General features: G+C 54.0%; 2 long non-coding RNA genes across 2 annotated transcripts in view; both read right to left on the bottom strand.

The window, feature by feature from the left end:
- Positions 1-2,597: 2,597 nt before the first annotated feature.
- LOC129503928 (uncharacterized) overlaps positions 2,598-17,839 on the bottom strand; it is a 35,571-nt gene continuing 20,329 nt past the window's right edge. The window contains exons 2-4 of the long non-coding RNA XR_008663259.1: positions 4,780-4,920; positions 4,628-4,678; positions 2,598-3,933 (exon numbers count right to left, since the gene is read on the bottom strand). This is a non-coding gene — a long non-coding RNA (uncharacterized LOC129503928). The remainder of the gene's footprint in view (positions 3,934-4,627; positions 4,679-4,779; positions 4,921-17,839) is intronic.
- LOC129503929 (uncharacterized) lies at positions 11,167-13,313 on the bottom strand. The gene is made up of 3 exons (XR_008663260.1): positions 13,158-13,313; positions 12,722-12,894; positions 11,167-12,143 (listed from the first exon to the last, which is right to left on the bottom strand). It is a non-coding gene; the product is annotated as an uncharacterized LOC129503929 (long non-coding RNA).

Genomic DNA, 17,839 nt, shown 5'->3' with positions numbered 1-17,839 from the left:
GTTACAAGATCTGCTAATAGATGTTGAAGGAAATGCCTAGAAGACTACAAAGCAGGGGATCCCCGGGGGGCCCAGGGCATGACCTCAGGTGCTGGGTTCAAGCCCCACATCGGGCTCCCTGCATGGAGCCTGCTTCTCCCTCTGCCTGGGTCTCTGCCTCTCTCTCTCTGTCTGCATCTCTCATGAATAAATAAATAAAATCTTAAAAAAAAAAAAGACTATAAAGCAGGCTAGGTTTTAAATGCTTCATTTCTGACGCTTAAAGATTTAAGGATTTCTTTTCCTGTTCACAAAAGTCACAAATATATAGATTGTGATCATCTTGGGAAGCGCAGGAAAGAATAAACAAGAAATTATCCGTAAGCCCACCACCTGAGCAACCCCACTCATCTTAATTTCTTTGCTTCTTTTTTGACCACTTTTTTCCACAGTTGATATCATGCTCGTGATTTTGAAATGCTGTTTTACGGTACTGCTTCCTGTTTTTATGCACCATACTATAAGCATTTCCCCAGGTTATTAAAATATCTTCTCAAGCACGATATGTCATAGCCACATGATGAGGCCACGAACATTTTTGAGCATAAGGCTGTTTTGTGCATTTTGGATTACTTTTACAGGGTGAGGGCCCAGAAGTCAGGTCACTGTTTCAAGCCTCTCGAGCTATTGCTCTCGCCCCCTCTTTCCTGGAGTCAGAAGCTGAAGCACAAACATCGAAGTGATTTGTCCTGTCACGTAGCTGACCCTCCGCAGGCCCGGGACAGCGCAGGCCGGGCCCTTGGCTGCACGCCATGCTCTGCGCAGCCACCGACGGCTCGACTGTGCCCGGGGCCCCCGCCCTTCCCCGGGGGTCACGGCGAGCGCGAGCCCGTGAGCAAGGGCTGCTGCACGTGGTGTGGACCCCGGGCCCACAGGCCGCCACCCTGAGCCGCCGATGTCGCTCCTGCCTCAGCGTCCCCCAGGCCGGGCCTAACCTGCCCAGACGCCTCACTACCAGAACGAAAACAGAAACATTTTGGGTTTGATTTGCATAAAAAGAGCAAAGATAATCAGTTCGCTCCAGCTCAGTGCAACGGTTGGCTTCGTTGGCCATAGAACCGGGGCCGCTAGACGGCAAGGCCCGCAGGGGTGACGGGGTGACACGGCGGCCAGCAGTGGCAGGAGGGGTGGCCGGGTGGCCCTCAGTGCCAGGGACTGCGAGGAGAGCCCCCGGCCCGGCCCGGCGACTGGTGGTGGCCCAGCTACCGGGTGCCCCGCTACCTGTGCCCACGGCCATGCTGGTGGCCGCTGCCCTGCGAGAACCGGGAGCTCCTTCATTTTCCCAAGTGGCCGGGAGCTCAGGACACTGAGGGGCCGTCGTGAGGCCAGGACCCAGGGGACACGGCGGGTGGGCGGCTGTTTGGCGGATGCCCCCACACAGACCCAGGCTCCAGGGCCTCTGTGCCAGGGCAGGGCCGAGTCCTGAAATCGGGGAAACGGGGCGCTGCTGCACCTGCGGCCGCGTCAGGCTCCCAGCACAGGAACAGAAGGAGAAGGCGGACCCCACAGGCTTTCTGAGCCTGGAAGGACACGTCCCCACTGCTGGGAGATGCCCCACCGCCCTCCTAGGGGCACCGTGAGCTCAGGGAGGAGCCCGGCAGGAAGCCAGTAACCCACGTGAAAAGGTCTGCGTGGCGCAGAAACCATCCGGCGGCACAGAACAAGCCATTCGTCATTTATATGATGAGAGCTCATATGTACAAAAGAGCGCACTTTTTTGCAAGAAAGCGTTCAAATAAAAAGATTAACCCAGAGGCATTAAAATGCGGGTCTTGGACTGGAGCATGGAAATAATCACCTTTCACCCATGAAAAAGAGAAGCCTCCCGGGGGCCAGGTCGGGGAATGTCCGTGAACTGAGGGATATCGTTAACTCAGTCGTCTGGGCCTAAAGGTCCAAAATTTCCAAATGAAAAGAAAGAAAAAAAATAATAAATAAATAAATAAAAATTAAAAAAGAAAGAAAGGAAAGAAAGAAAGAAGAAAGAAAGAAAGAAAGAAAGAAAGAAAGAAAGAAAGAAAGAAAGAAAGAAAGAAAGAAAAAGCAGGAGGCCCGGGAGGTGCCGGCAAGGACGGCGTTGGCAGGGCCACGAGTTTATTTGTATAAAGGGAGGCGATCACTGGCGTCTGAATACGACGCGGAAGTTTGGGCCTTGGAGGCACATTCGAGCCACCACCGGGGGAGCCTTCAGAGGACACTGGGCCCGGCCTTCGGGGTTTCGAGGGGGCCTGGGATTCAACACTGCAAAGGGGCCGCTGGGCGTGAGGGGACGTGGCTGAAGCACCCGCATATGCCCTTGGGCCCCGTGTTTGGGACGCTCGGGAAGGGAGGGCTGGCTGAGAGAAAAGGAGAAGCATTTTCATTTTTTGCATTCATTTTCCTTAAATTCCATTCATTAACGTGTAGCGTGTCATTAGTTTCAGAGGTAGAGCTCGGGGACTCATGGGTCGCACATAAGCCCCGGCGCTCAGCACACGGGGCGCCCTCACTTGCGCCCGTCGCCCCGTCACCCATCCCTTCCCCTCCCTCCACCCCCGCCCCCTGCAGCCACCCTCAGCCTGTGTCCTCGAGTCGAGAGCCTCCCACGGGTGGTCTCCCTCTCCGATTTGCCCTGTTTTGTTTTTCCCTCCCTGCTCCTACGATGCTGCTTTGCTTCCTGAATTCCACGGCTGACCACTGCCTCTTTCGCGCAGCACAACACCCTCCAGCTGCATCCACGTTGGTGCAGGTGGCAAGACTTCGTTTCTCGGTGGCCGACTTGTATTGCGTTGGGTACATACGGCATCCGGAAGGAGCGTTTGTGCAAAAGGGTCAGCCGGAGCGACCCCGGGAGGCGGCGTTCTGGAGAAAGGTGTTGAGGAGATGCAGGGCCCGGGGCAGTGGTAGGGGACTGGGTCCGGGGGGACCCCCGCAGCACAGCTGAGGCTAAGAGCCCTGCCGCCCCGAGCAACGGAGACTTAGCCCCGGTGAGCGAGTCTCCGGCATGGGGACCCCAACCTGTGGCCCTTCCGATGCGACCGCCAGACCTCCCTCTGACCAGTGCCCATCCCGGGAGCTGGGGACAAGCTACCCCAGAAGGAGCTGCAAGAGATTGGGGCTTCTGGAGGAAAAAAGAAAGGAGAGTTTAGAACGGAATTGAATCCTTGCTCGTTCCTCTCCCTTTCTCGGAAGAGAAACATTTCATAAGAAATGTTTTCCCTTCATTGCAAACTCTCCATCACACTCTGCATTTGAATCTTTTTTCTTCTTCTTCTTCTGAATCCCTTCATTCTGGAAGCTCACTTGTTTTTAGTCCTTTCGGTGTTGCCAGCCAGGTGTGGTGAAGACCCCAAGAGCTCCTGAGCTCCCAAGGCGGGAAGGTCTGCTGGGCTGCACGGACAAGGGGAGGTGCGGAGCCCGTGTCTGCAGGGGACAGGGGGCACCTGGTCTCAGCCGGGATGCATGGGGGGTCCTGCGCCCGTGTGCTGCAGGTTTTCACATTTGCTCAATCTTACGGACGAGGAAGGTAGAGCCAAGAGAGGTTACACAAGCTCTCAAGTGATGTGCAAACTCCTAGAAGGTGGTGGGGGTGACTCGTTCGTGCCCGGCTGCAGCCCCGACCAACAACAGCACAGGTGGGACTCCGGGAGCGGCCACGCTGGGGTCGGCCCCCGCCTTCGGATGTCCGGTGCAGGTATGCTTAGCCTCTGAAGGCCGCTCTGGGCCCACCTGGCTCCCCTGGCCATGGCTGGGCCCGCACACAGCCTGGACCTCACGCAGCTGGAGATCCTAACAGCGCCGTTCCCGGCTGCCCTGGCCCCGATGGTCACCTCTCTGTGCAGATGTATTGGCAGGAAGCCTGTTCCCCGGGTGGGTCCCACGAAGCATTCCAGAAGAAAATCCAGCATCATGGGGCTGGGAGGGAAATTAAAGGTCATCCAGTCACTCTCCCCGCACCCTCCTCGCTCCCACGCACACGCACACCCCCCTTGCTTCCCTCCCTTCGGGCACACACGCTTCCTCCCACCAATTGGTGGAAACTGTAGGCACATTTCTGGCTCAGATTATAGAATTATGTACTTATTTGAAATTGCTAAAGTGGGGAAACTACATGAAGAGGGACGTGTGTCCTAGCCACAGCCCGGCTGAGGCCCCACGGACGGCGGTGCCAATACCTTCGTATAAAGTACTAGGGTAGGGTCACGAACAGAGTGTATCTGAGCCCAAGAGGAGAGCAGGTGTTAGTGGTGGGGACACCAGGCGGAGGTGGCCAGCGGGATGGGCCTTCAAGAATGGCGAGGCTCCGTGCTTGTCGTGTGGACGGGCTGTGACAGGGCTGCGGGCGTGTGGGACCTAGGACGCCAGGCTAATTGGTGCTCAGCCAGATGGCCCAGGTCCCTGGAGGCCCCAGGGCACCTGGGAGGGTGGTGGCAGCAGAAGAGTTATCCGTCACTGAGTGTCCCTTACTTGCTCCAGAGACTTTGAACAAGACATCGAGACCCCAGCAGGTTCCTCGGCTATCAGGGAAGGGCAGGGGCGGGGCCAAGACAAATACGAGGGGGGATTAGAGGGTGCTGCGCATGGGGGGGGTGCAGGAGGCGCCGCTTACTTGTCCCAGGCCTTGGACCAACCAGTCTTGCTGAGTCCCCGATCTCGTCATCTGTAGAGAGGGAGGTCAGCCTCACGTTTATTCAAGAAAACTCTTAACATCACGGCTGGAAGAGCAAAGATGCTTGCTGGGGATGATCTCTGGGGACTGACCTGGGAAGACGTGAAGACGGGGGTGACTCGGCAGCGGGCGGCCAGAGGATCCAGGGGAGTCTTCACCTGGATGTCACGGCTGAGGCTGGCCAGCAGTGGGGCCTTCCATTGGGTGGTTGCTGGAACACCTGTAAATGGCTCCTTCGTGTAAAAAAATAAATAATAAATAAAATTTTTTTAAAAAGTACTCCTTTGTGTGGTCCCTCACCTCGGGATACTTTGGGCGTCTTCAGAGCATGGTAACTGGGCCCTAAGAGGAAGTATCCCAAGAAAGAAAAATGGAAATGCATGGAATCTGTATGAGCTAGCCTCAGAATGTACATGACCTCCCATCCCGCACACTCCAGGCGTCGAGGCAGCGGCAAAGCCTTGTCCAGGCTTGGAGGGAGGGGATGTGGACCCCACCGCCCCACGGGATGTGTATCAAGGTCACATTTTAAGGAGAGCATGCCAGAAGGACATGCTGCCGCGGCGGCAAACTTTGAAAAATATAATCTACCACAACGCTCCTCACCTTGGCACTCAAAGCCTCTGCCGTCAGCTCCCGGAGACCTGCTCCTGCTCGGTGCAAACCCTCCTCAAGGCAGCCCGGCCTCCTGCCCACGCCCAGAAGATGCCGTACGCGTCCCAGCCGGAAAGCCTGAGCCCTGTTCTGCCCGCCTCTGGACTGTTCAAGTTCCAGCTCCCAAAGGATTCAGGCTCCTGGTGTGTTTGCGGAACACTTAGACCAAAAACGAAGGATCAAAAAAAACAAAACAAAACAAAACAAAACAAAAAACAAAGGGTCTTGGCGACCATAGTTCCCAGGTCTTCTTTACTGCTCTAGAGTAAGGGCTGCTTCTTTCTTAGAATTAGTAGAAATTCGTATGATGGCAAATTGAACACCAATAAAAAATAAATTTTAAAAAATAAATAAATAAATGAAATAAAAACATCCGTATCTTGTTTTATTAATGAGAAAAAAGAGAATTAGTAGAAATTCATATGTTGGCAAATTGAACACCAATAAGAAATAAATAAATTTTAAAAATAAATAAAATAAAAACATCCGTATCTTGTTTTATTAATGAGAAAAAAAAGAATTCGTAGAAATTCTAACATGCTGAGAATCGCTTGTTCTGAAAAGCATCTGCCAAGCGTGGCCACGGGTCCCCTTCCACGGCAATGCTGGCACATACATTCTTATGACATTCAGGTTCTTTCTCTCTCCCCGACAGAAAGAATGACTACGGTGAATTAAAGGCAGCCGGTCCTAAACCAACAACCGGTGCGGCTGACAATAGAAGTGCGAATACCATTACGGTTAATGGATTTTTTTTTTCAGCTTTGCTCCATTTCAGCTCATTAGACTTTCCACTAATCAAGGGCCGGCCACCGCGGCTCGCTAACTGCACTCCAATTAAATCAGGGGCCAGGCCCTGCCCCCTGTGCAGACCTCAGCCCCAGGAGCTCGGGGCATCTAATAGGGCTCGGGGAACAGCGGCCGCCTGATGGAAAACGCCAGGGAGGCGACCACGCCATGCGGCTGCCCTGCGTTCCAGCTGGAGACCCAGGCCCCCTGAGCACAGCGGCAGGAGCGGGCTTCGGGCCTTGGAGGAGCCGCGCACCCTTCTTCACCTCAGTGCGGGGAGGCACGGGGGGAAGGTGGTGGTGTCCCCATTTTAATGATGAGAAAACTGAGGCTCAAGGAGGTCAGGGGGCTATTGCAGGACCGTGGCCCCCGTGTCGGGTGCAAGGTCCCCAAACCAAGTGTTGCCCATCACCCAGGCCCCCCTGGTTTGCACCAGCACCGCCCGTTCAGCTGGCTGGCTCTCTCATTTCGCGATTCACTCATCAGTTGACTTGGCAAATGCTTATCAAGCACGTACCTTCCACGCAGCCTGAGCCCGACGTGGGCCCTGGGCAAGGAACGGCGAGCAAGGGCCACGTCCCTGCTTGCATCAGGCGCGTAGTCCGGAGGGAGAGACGGAATAAACCTCCGATAGAACGGGGCAGGACGGCAGGTGCGGCAGGAGAGCAGGACAGAGTCCCGGGATAGGGAGCGGCCAGGCCGTTGGGGCGAGGAGGAAGGGGGTCCCCGGCTGGGACTGCCGGGAAGGTAACGACGCTGCAGCTGGGACCCTGACGACGACAAGAGGCCGGCAGTGTACAGATCTGGGGGAAGAGTCCCAAGCCGAGGCTGCAGAGGGTACAAGGTAGGAACGGGCCGGTCACGTCATGGGGACAGGGAGACCGCTGAGAGCGCAGGGTCCGGAGCGCCGGGGAGTGGACGGGACCGGAAGGCGCGGGCCTTGGAGGCCATAACACGGTGCAGGCAGGCTCTGTAGCAGCTGCGGAGCCCAGAGGTGAACGAGATGGGGACGCGGCACCTTCCGGGAACAGCCGGGCCCCATCTCCAGAAGCCTGTCCCACCTGGCATCCGCAGGGCCCTGCCTGCATCGAAGCAACCGGGGAACCAGCCTCGTCCCCCTGCCGGCAGGACCCGTGGACAGTCAGGAGGGGACACTTGGGATTCCCAGACTCTCCGTCGGATTCCGTTTGCCATCTGCCCATCCCTTCCACCCTTCACCCGCGGATCCTGGAGTTGGAGGAGGAAACGCCTGGAAGCCCCCAACTCCGTCGCACGGGTCCCCTGCCCCTCTCGCCACTTGGAGCACAGAGGCCCCTAGAGCCAGAGCCGCCCGGCTCCGTATTCCCGTGGTGGCAGGTGGACGGGCGCGCTGCTGAGGGGTGGGCCCCCTGCACTGAGGTGATCGCTGTGCCAAATAGAAAACATGGGAACCCCATCCCGGAGCCAATGCCAGTGGCTTGGAGCGACAGCTCAGTGTGGGTGCTCTGGGTTAGAGCAGGACGTGGGCAGCACCCCGCACACGCACACGCACGCCCACTTTGCACGCGCTCCCTCTGGATTGCTGTAGGCACGGCCTGCACCTTCCCCACCCGTGTCCTTGCGTCCAACCAAGGGCCGTGCTCCGGGCAGGGAATCTGCACCCTGTGAGGGCACCAGACAGGGCGGACGTCCCCCTGCCTCCCCCATTTACCTCGTTTCCCGAGCACAGCACAGCCCAAACCTGGAGGGGTGCCCCCTCCTGAGGCCAACCCAACGGGGCCATCAGGGCCATCCCATCCTGCAATGAGGCCTGGGCCTTCCCCACCCTTTCCCTTCAGGCCACGACACCCCACCGGCTGAGATCGGAGGCGCTCGCTCGCTCTCTCTCCCTCTCCCATGTGTAAGGGTATAACCCAGGGAGAGATGGGTTGGGGAAAGGTAGGGAGTTCCAAGGAGCAATGGGGGCTGTTGCAAGAGACGGCGACAGCTGGAGCCAATGGGGGAAATCAGAGGCAGCAGGAAAGGACACAAGGAAAACCTCAGCCTTGCTAATGCTACAAGCTTCCCAAGTCGGATAAATACTATTTGGAAAATGCCCGATGTTGCATTTGTCTCCACAGCATCCCACGAATTGCTGGGCATGCAGAAAAGGTGCTAGAAAGCCAGCAGGCTGCGGTGGGTTGGAGCACTGGCTTAGCGGCCGGGGTACCTCTCTGAACGTCGGTCTCATCATCTGTGAAGTTGCCCATAGTTGCACATGAAGAGCTTAGAGCGGTCCCGGCAGGCTCAATAACTGGAGGCTCAATAACTCCTAGTTCTGATATTATTATAGGAAACACATATAAACACCTGCTAATTGATTAGGAAAATTATATTAGGGGCACCCGGGTGGCTCAGCAGTTTGGCATCTGCCTTCGGTCCAGGGCATGACCCCGGGCGGGGTCCCGGGATCGAGTTCCGCGTCGGGCTCCCTGCGCGGAGCCTGCATCTCCCTCTGCCCGTGTCTCTGCCTCTCTCTCTCTGTGTGTCTCTGTGTCTCTCAGGAATAAATCAATAAGATCTTTAAAAATAAATAAAAATAGAAAAAGCAGAATTATCTTAAAGACTGGAATGGGCAGTAACAACTTCTGTTCCGAGCTGCTCCAAGGTGGTGGCGCTATCCTCCTTCACCACGACAGCAGCAGGAGGAACCGTGACCTTTTCCCTATGCCAGTCGTGTCCGTGAGTCCTGTCCACGGAGGTGGAACACCCGCCACAAGTAACCTTGCATCCACCGGGTTGCCTCAAGATTTGCAATCACGGTCAGACCAGACACGTCTCAAGTGGCTTAATGGCAGGCCAAGCCGTCTGTCCCTCCCCTCCCGGCTGGAGTGTCTTTGGAAAAGCCTCGGGAGCCACAGGTGACATACGTGGTGACGGTGCAGGAGGGTCGAGGCTGCGGGGCGTCCTTGAGCAACAGAGGCAGGAGGCGCAGCTTCTGCACACCATGCAGTCATGGCTCCCAAGGTCCCGGACTCATCGCCCCGGGCCGGGCCGCTGCGCCAGCTGCGGGGGCGGGACTGTCAGGCCAGCAGGGACAGAGAGGGGGCATCCCGAGATTCTCTGAAGGCTCCTCTGCACCCCACCCCTGCCCTGGCCTGAGCTGCTGGTTGGCTCTTCCAAAGCCCAATAACCTGGGAAGCCTCATATCCACAGTGGACAGACAGATCTATTATCATTACTATTATTATCATCATCATTATTAACATTATTATTATTTGGTTTTATCTAAATTCAAGTTAGTCAACATATAGTATATTATTAATTCCAGGGCAGAAAATAGCGACCATCGGTAGCGCATAGCACCCCGAGCCATCTCATCACATGCTCTCCCCAGTCCCCATCACCCAGTTACACCCCAACCCCCCACCCCCACCCTTCAGCGACCCTCAGGCCGTTCCCTAGAGTTAAGAGTCTCTCACGGTTTGTCTCCCTCTCTGAGTTTATCCTGTTTGATCTTTCATTAGATCTGCTCCTGGCCGATGCCTGCTGGAGATCCCTACTCCCTGCCCTTCATCACCCTTCATCGAGGCCGCAGTCTTTCTGCACTCCCGCAGGTGGATCCTCGAGCTGGGACGCGGCCTCCCCAGCACCTTGCGCTCCGGCCCAGCTCCCTAAGCTCTGGCCCAGCACCCTGCACTCCAGCCCAGCACCCTGCACTCCAGCCCAGCACCCTAAGCTCCGGCCCAGCACCCTGCCCTCCGGCCCAGCACCCTAAGCTCCAGCCCAGCACCCTGCCCTCCGGCCCAGCACCCTGCGCTCCCGCCACACCAGCTCTCCTTCAGCTCTCAAGTGCGCCAAACTCCTCGCCGTCTCAGGGCCTTCGCCCAGCTACTCCCTCTGTTGGGACCCTTCCGCCCCCACCCCCATCCGGCACCATTCCCCTCTGTCTCCCTCCACTGCCCTGCTTTTCTCTGGGCACATCTCCCCTGACCCCGGACTAGATCAGGTCTCCAGGCCCATGATAGCCTCCATTTGCCCTCATATCCCATCTCCCAGTATCTAACAGGAGCCTGGCAATAAACGAATGTGAATTAAGTGAATGGATTTCATTTTCTAGGCAGCCGGGGGGTTAGAAGGCCCCACTGCAAAACGGCAAGAGCGTGGGAGTGCTGTCCAGAGATCGGAGATCTGCGCTTCGGCCCCACCACCTTCCCGTCAGCGCTGTGACCTGAGGCAAGTGTCCTTCTGTTTGGGATCCGGAGTCCCTGGAGCAATATCAAGGGCTCCGGGCCATCTGGTCTCTCCGGGCCCCCCTGGGGCTGAGCCTCCGAGTGCGTGGGTCTTGGGGAGGCTGCGTCCCAGCTCGAGACAGACACTGGGTGCAGCAGCCAGGTGGTCAAAGAGGTGACCATGAAAACCCCTGATGAAACGCACCCGCCCCCCCGCCCCATGTGCTGTCCGAACACTTGTGCTTGACAGTGACTTCCACAACCAGAGCCAAGGGCACACTTCATAGCCTGTAGCTGAATTTTTGGTTCCATCACTTAAACTGGTGACTTCCTATTTCCTCTTGAAACAGCCGGAAAGTGGCAAGAGCTCCCCGTAGCCTGTGCCAGGGCCTAATGCATAGTCTCCGGGCGGACAGCCCAGCATAGGCAAGGTTTTCAAATAGACCACTCACAACGCTTGATGCCGTTTCGAGGAGAAAGGAGGACGTCTCGGCCCATGAGCCTTGGGCTCTGCTTTCTGCCCTATAGGATGTATTCCTTCCCCACTTAAACTTCATTCCTTCTGACTTCCATTCTTAGATCTCCAGAATTAGAATGTCTAATCCTCTCATGCTCAGAACACAGAGTAATAATTATTCCTGCTGCGCTTCCGCAGTACCAGCCCGTGCCTCCTATCTGGGCACTTTCTTCCTAAACGTCATTCAAGTGCAACAGTGAGAAAATAGAGTAGTTCAAGAGGATGGGATAAGAACCTGATTGCAGCCACTCTCTGGACAAGTCGTTTTCTCTGAACAATTCGGAGGCCCCCCCCAAAAAAAAAACAATTCGGAGGCTCCCCCCCAAAAAAAACAATTCAGAGGCCCTTGAAATAGGCACTTTCCCATACATGTTGCATGTGCCCGTGGATCAGTCTCTTGGTCAAGAATTGGCTGCATTGTGCATTGACTGCTTGTCGCAACTACTGTCCAAGAAGCCCAGCAGAGTGCAAGGGACCTCACCTATGGGGCTGGGGCTGATGCCCGTGGTCGGGACTTCTCAGTGAGCCAGAATCCGGGAGCCTGACATGCTCATGGTGTTCCTGCTTAACGCGTCTCCTTGGAAGGACCCCTACCCGAGACGTCTGCACGGTGCAGAGCAACGTACCATATGGACAATGAGCTTTTCACGTCCCGTGAAGCCACCTCGTCGTCACCGCAAGGGCACCTTTCTTGCATGGGTGCACATTGAACAAGCTTCAGAACAAGATCACAGCCCCGTGGCCCAGCCGCAGGTTGTGAGCACACTCGAGGGCAACCACCAAACCACCGAACGCAGCTACTGCCTTGTCGTAATTCATACTTCAAAGGATCAGCCCCCTCCTTGGATGATCCTCAGGCATTTGAAGATGAGTTCCATCTAATTAGGCTCATAAAAGCTCTCCCGGCTTAATTAATTTTCTCCAGGTAGCTTGTATAGAAAGCGTGAACACAAAAGAAAATTAAAATACATCCCAAAGTGGTGTTGTTCTCCATCCCTTGTTGAACGGAGTGAAGATATTTAGACATTCCTATGAAAGTGATAGCCATTGAGATTTTAATCAGAGCAGTTACTGAAATTCCTAATACCTCCACGGTACACTAGGGGAAACAGAGAATAGCTTCGCAGTTGAAAATCTTTGTTGCAGGGACGCCTGGCTGCCTCAGCGGTTGAGTGTCTGCCTTCGGCTCAGGGCATCATCCCGGGGTCCTGGGATCGAGTCCCGCGTCGGGCTCCCTGCATGAAGCCTGCTTCTCCCTCTGCCTGGGTCTCTGCCTCTCTCTGTGTGTCTCATAAATAAATAAAATCTTAAAAAAAAAAAAAAGAAAGAAAAGAAAACCTCTGTTGCAAAATTTGTACGGAATTGCCACGGGGATGACAATAATCCAAGATGTTGTGACAGCTGGTCCCCTCCAAACACAAACCAAACACTGACAACATTCATCTCACAAATCTGAATTGTTCTTGGCAGTGTTCGAGTAGCTTTGACACGCGTGGACACCGAGATACAGCCAGGTTAAGTAACACACACCCGGTCACACAGCCAAGTAGTGTCCTGGCTCTCAGTTGGCATCTGAGGTTACGCCATTACCAAGTTGCTTGATATTCATGTCCCTTGTGGTAAAGTGAGATTTTTAGAGGAAAAAAAGAAGCACAGAACAATCCAAAAAATCACAACAAACCAAAACAAAAAAAAAAAGAGACAAAAAATCTAGTGTTTTTTTTCCCAGGCTTATTCTCTTTGGATGTGGCTTTGCAAAATGGTTTAATCAGCATTTTTCCTACCAATGGATTTTTATTTTCCTACCTCTAACATTTCTGGTATTGGCAAGAATCAAAGGGAGTTTTAAAAGACTGGACGTTCTTGGCTGCTGTGACAGCTCACCTTGAGACAGAAAACCCCAGGAGAGGGGTGCCTTGGTGGCTCAGTCGGTTAAGCGTCCGACTCTTGATTTCTGCTCGGGTCGTGATCTCAAGGTCTCAGGATTGGGCTCTGCCCTTGGCATGGAGTCTGCTTGAGATTCTCTCTCTGCTCCTCCCACTGTGCTCGCTCTCTCTCTGTAATCAATAAACAAAATCTTAAAAAAAAAAAAAACACTAGAAAGTACAACCCAAGTTTCTCCATCCCCCCCACTCCTGCTTCTCTCGTTTCTCTCTCTCTCCCCTCTCCACGCGTACACAAGACCATTCAGTCAGAGGGAGTTCGAGAAGAAGACAGATAAGCCAGCAGACCTTTAGGTGTCCTTCACATCTCCCTTTCAACTAACTTAAGTAAAACAGCTGTCTTTTTCGGCATGTGGTCCAGAGAGTCACCTACTAACACTGTGTATTTCCCAGGGGCTCTTTAGCTAATGCAAAGTGCAAAGGGGCTGGAACGAACAGGTAATTTGTATTCCCGCTGAGGTGGATCACTTGGTGATAGAGTTTCCATCTGTAAAGTGAGGGAGACAAACATTTAAAATTTTAAGTGTCCTTTTTATAAAATAATTATAATAAAATGGAAAAATGAAGAGCAAAGAGCTAACAGCATGAGTAATTTCAAAATAGTGCAAATCCTTCCAATGTTTTTTTCAAAAATCCTAAAAGGAATAGTCCACAGACACACCGACCCCAATAGCAGAGACGACGCTAAAGGAGAGGCTGTCAAAGAAGATGCAGGGAGGCCAACGCTAAGGCAGACCTTGCAGCCGTGTCATACCATGTCCAGTGCCCTCCAACACCCAGACTCTCCTGATTCTCTCCCCCTCCCACCCATCTCTTTTTTTCAAGCAGATCATTTAAACAGATTTCTTTTTTTTTAAGATTTTATTTTTTATTTATTCATGAGAGACACAGCGAGAGAGAGAGAGAGAGAGAGAGGCAGAGACACAGGCAGAGGGAGAAGCAGGCTCCGTGCTGGGAGCCCGACGTGGGACTCGATCCCGGGACCCAGGATCACGCCCCGGGCTGCAGGCGGCGCTAAACCACTGAGCCACCGGCTGCCTCTTAATCAGATTTCAATAAGAAAAAACTCCCTCCTCTTTCCAAGGTGGAGGGTAGGGGACAATTGTCCTCGAGAACGCAGGATTCACTTTGTTAGCTTGTGGCGGTTGTGATACACTTGTGAACACTCCCAAATAAATGATTTAAAAAAAAAAAAACCTTAATCAGGGGGAGGCATCAGTCAGTAAACAAGCACATCTTGTACACCTGTGCATCGCGGCAGCGAACAAGAACAGGTATAGCTGCTGCGCGGGGCCCAGGTGAAGCTCCAGCTCATTGACCTACTGTGCGCCCCTGGGCAAGTTGTCACATCTGTTGAGGCATCCAATTGCTCATCTGTAAAATGGGCATAAGAAAGGAAGATGGAAGGAAGGAAGGAAGGAAGGAAGGAAGGAAGGAAGGAAGGAAGGAAGGAAGGAAGGAAGGAAGGAAGGAAGGAAGGAAGGGAGGGAGGGAGGGAGGGAGGGAGGGGAAGAAAGAAAGAAAGAAAGAAAGAAAGAAAAGAAAGAAAGAAAGAAAGAAAGAAAGAAAGAAAGAAAGAAAGAAAGAAAGAAAGAAAGAAGAGAGAGAGAGAGAGAGAGAGAGAGAGAGAGAGAGAGAGAAAGAAAGAAAGAAAGAAAGAAAGAAAGAAAGAAAGAAAGAAAGAAGAAAGAAAGAAAGGGAAGGAAGGAAAAGAGAAAGAAAGAAAAAGAGAAAGAGAGAGAAAGAAAGAGAAAAGAGAAAGAGAGAAAAAGGAAGAGAAAGAAAGAAAGAGAAAGAGAAAGAAAGAAAGATAAAGAAAGAGAGGGAAAGAGAGAGAAAGAAAGAAAAAGAAAGAAGAGAAAGAGAGAGAAAGACAAAGGGAAAGAAAAAAAGAAAGAGAAAGAAAGACAGAGGGAAAGAAAGAAAGTAAGAGAAAGAAAGAAGAAAGAAAGAAAGAAAGAAAGAAAAGAAAGAAAGAAAGAAAGAGAGGAAGGAAGAGAGAGGCGGGAGAGTAAGGTGCGTATGAGATGTGGTTGGGAGGTCACTCGTCACATCACAGTGTAGGCACCTAACGAGGCTTAATGATGATCATTTTCCTTTTTTTGAGGTGTCATCCGGGATACAGGACCGGAACGGGAGGTGCGCGTCTCTAACGACTCTCAGCAGGGTGAATCTCCTGTCCTCGCTCCCCTGAAACAGACTCAATTCATTTCTGAACATCAGCTGTCCCCGTCCCAGGGTTTGGCGGGGGGGGGGGGAGCTTGGGGAGCAAGTGTTCTCTGCTCCTGCAACTTCTCAATAGAGACTTCCATCAGGGGCTGCCTGTGAGCAGCCGCACTCAGAGCTCAGGTGCGTTGCAGGCGCCAGGTCGAGTGGCCGTCCTTCGTCCTTCGTCCTTCGGTCACAAGGCCTGCGATGGCGTCACATGGACTCTCTATACCTGGGAGGAGCTCAGGGCCCGAGCAGAGCCAGACCTGAGCCGGAGCCTCGGTAACTGCATGAGGGGCCCCTCCTGCGTCTGCCGAGCAGTTACAGGCCAAGGTCGAACCCAGCTCCGTCACCCCTGGACCCTTGAGCAGGGTACGCTCCTCCCATCCGAAACACACAGCTGGCACCGGCCGCCGTGAAGCACAGCTGCAAGCCCAGAGGTGACACATCAGGTGGGCACATGACACCCGGAGCACGTGCCTCAGTGTGCACAGCAGCTGTGCGGGCTTAGTGAACAAGAGTGCTCACTAGGCCAACTGGAGCGGCCTGTGATCACTCCCAGGCCGGAGAGGACGGTCCCCTCGTGTGAATACGAAGAGGTATTTGGCCGACGTGAGCCGGAATGAGTCCTGGAGCCCCTACCCACTCACAGGCCGCGCGGCTTCGCACAAGTTGCTTCCCCAGCCCTGGTGTCAGGCCGCAACTATGAAAGTGAAGGGGTCAGACGGATCATCCCAGAAGTCTTAGAGCTCAGAGACTTGGAGCGCATGGTGTCAGGGTCCAGAATGATGCTCCCGGACTGGTTGAGTAACAATAACAAGATCAAAATATATGTAGCACGGGACGCCAGGGTGGCTCAGCAGTTGGGCGCCTGCCTTCGGCCCAGTGCATGATCCGGGAGTCCTGGGATCGAGTCCCACATCGGGCTCCCTGCAGGGAGCCTGCTTCTCCCTCTGCCTGGGTCTCTGCCCCTCTCTCTCTCTCTCTCTCATGAATAAATAAATAAAATATAAAATATATATATATATATATATATACATATATATATATATATGTAGCAGTTAAATATATGACCCAGCATCCGGCTCTTGGACGTACATCCGGCAGCAAAGTGTACACCTGTGTGTGCAAGGAGGCATCACCGAGCTATTTCTAAGAGCCAGAAGCCAAAAAGAAACTAAATGCCGAGCCACAGTGGGATGGTAACAACTGGGGGCTCTTCACACAATGGGACGCTCCACAGCAAAGGCGGCGAGCACACGCCCCTGCACACCAACAAAGGGAAGGGGGCACAGAAATGCAATGCAAGTGAGAGAAGCTGCACACACGAGAGGACCCACTGTGTGTTGCCATTTTCGCGACGTCCAAACTTGGGCAAAACTCGCCCGTGGTGTTAGAAGGCGAGACCAGTTACTCTTCAGTATTAGCCGCAGGGGAGCAGCGGGAGCCCGGGGGCGCCGGGGAGGCACCCGTGATCGACGCAGCTGTGCTTGCTTTGAAAACACATAAAGCCGTACACGCGTGGCCTGCGCGCACACACACACTTGCACATATGTTGTAGCTCAATAAAGAGTCTATGTAAAAGTCTGCACAGAAACATCACTGGTCCCCAAGGTCCCCAACTTTTATTTCCTCCTCTGTGTGACACACCGTCCAGGGAAGAGAGGTGGGTTCAGGCAGCCGGGCACACGGATAAACGAGGAGACAAGGGGTCTGGCACCAACGAGCTCACAGCTTTGAGGGAAGACAAAAAAATTACAAAATTTTGTAATTACAAAAATTACAACGCGATGCGAGGCTACCGTGTAGATTGGGGCCGATGAATGCGGGAACCAGAGACACAGAGGAGGTGATGTTTCCATTGGTGGCGGTTTTTTAACGATTTTATTTAGTTATTTGAGAGTGAGCGAGAGAGCGTACAAGAAGGGGAGCGGCAGAGGGAGAAGCAGGCGCCCCACGGGGCAGGGAGCCCAACATGGGGCTTGATCCCGGGACTCCAGGATCATGCCCTGAGCTAGAGGCAGATGCTCAACCGACTGAGCCACCCAGGCGCCCCCTGATCCGGGTCTTGAGGAGCACCCCCGGCAGAGAGAACCGTGTATGTAGATGCAGACGGGGGAGGAGGACTGAGAAGAGGGATCGAGAGTTAAACCCTGCGGCCAGAGAGTTTGGGTCCTTGTACGCTAGGCCGAGCCTCATGGACTCTAACCTAGGGCACCTTGCAGAGTCCCCGAAGGGTCTTTAAGCAGCTGAGATCTTCCAAAGGCCCCTTCCATCACGTCCCTGTACGCACGTGTGTTTTCCAGGCTAGCACACGAATGTGCAATTATGTCCCCAATCTTAAAAAGAAAAGGTGGACTCAGCCTCCGCTTCCCCTCCAGCTCCCACTTCCCCTCTTTCTCTGTGCAGCAAAACACCGTCTGTGCATGACCCTTCCACCTCCCAGCCTCCCATTCCCTACGAAACACACCCAGATGAGCCTTCCCCCCCCCCCCCCCGCCAACTCCATCAAAAGAATGACCTCCAAGGCCGCACCCGGTAGCCCGTGTCCAGTCCCCGCCTTGTCTCCCCTCCAAGGCTCTCTCATCCTTGGCTACCAGGGCACTCCGCTGGCTCTGCTCTTGCCTTACACCCTGCTCTTCCTCAACCTTCACCGGATCCTCCTCCTTCCTGGACTTCTTTGTCTTAAAGTCGCGCCAAAGCTCAGTCTTCGGCCCCCTTCTCTATCCACACTTATCCTGGTGATCTCATTCATCTCCACGCTTTTAAATTCTGTCCCTAAGCTGATGATGCCCATAGTTCTATCTGCGGCCCACGTTCCTCCTCTGATGTCCAGACGCGTAAATCCCAC

The sequence above is a fragment of the Nyctereutes procyonoides genome, unplaced genomic scaffold, assembly GCF_905146905.1.
Source record: "Nyctereutes procyonoides isolate TBG_1078 unplaced genomic scaffold, NYPRO_anot_genome, whole genome shotgun sequence".
NCBI classification, from domain to species: Eukaryota; Metazoa; Chordata; class Mammalia; order Carnivora; family Canidae; genus Nyctereutes; species Nyctereutes procyonoides.
Note: the sequence above shows the minus strand (reverse complement) of the source record. Positions and strands in the feature narration are given on the sequence as shown.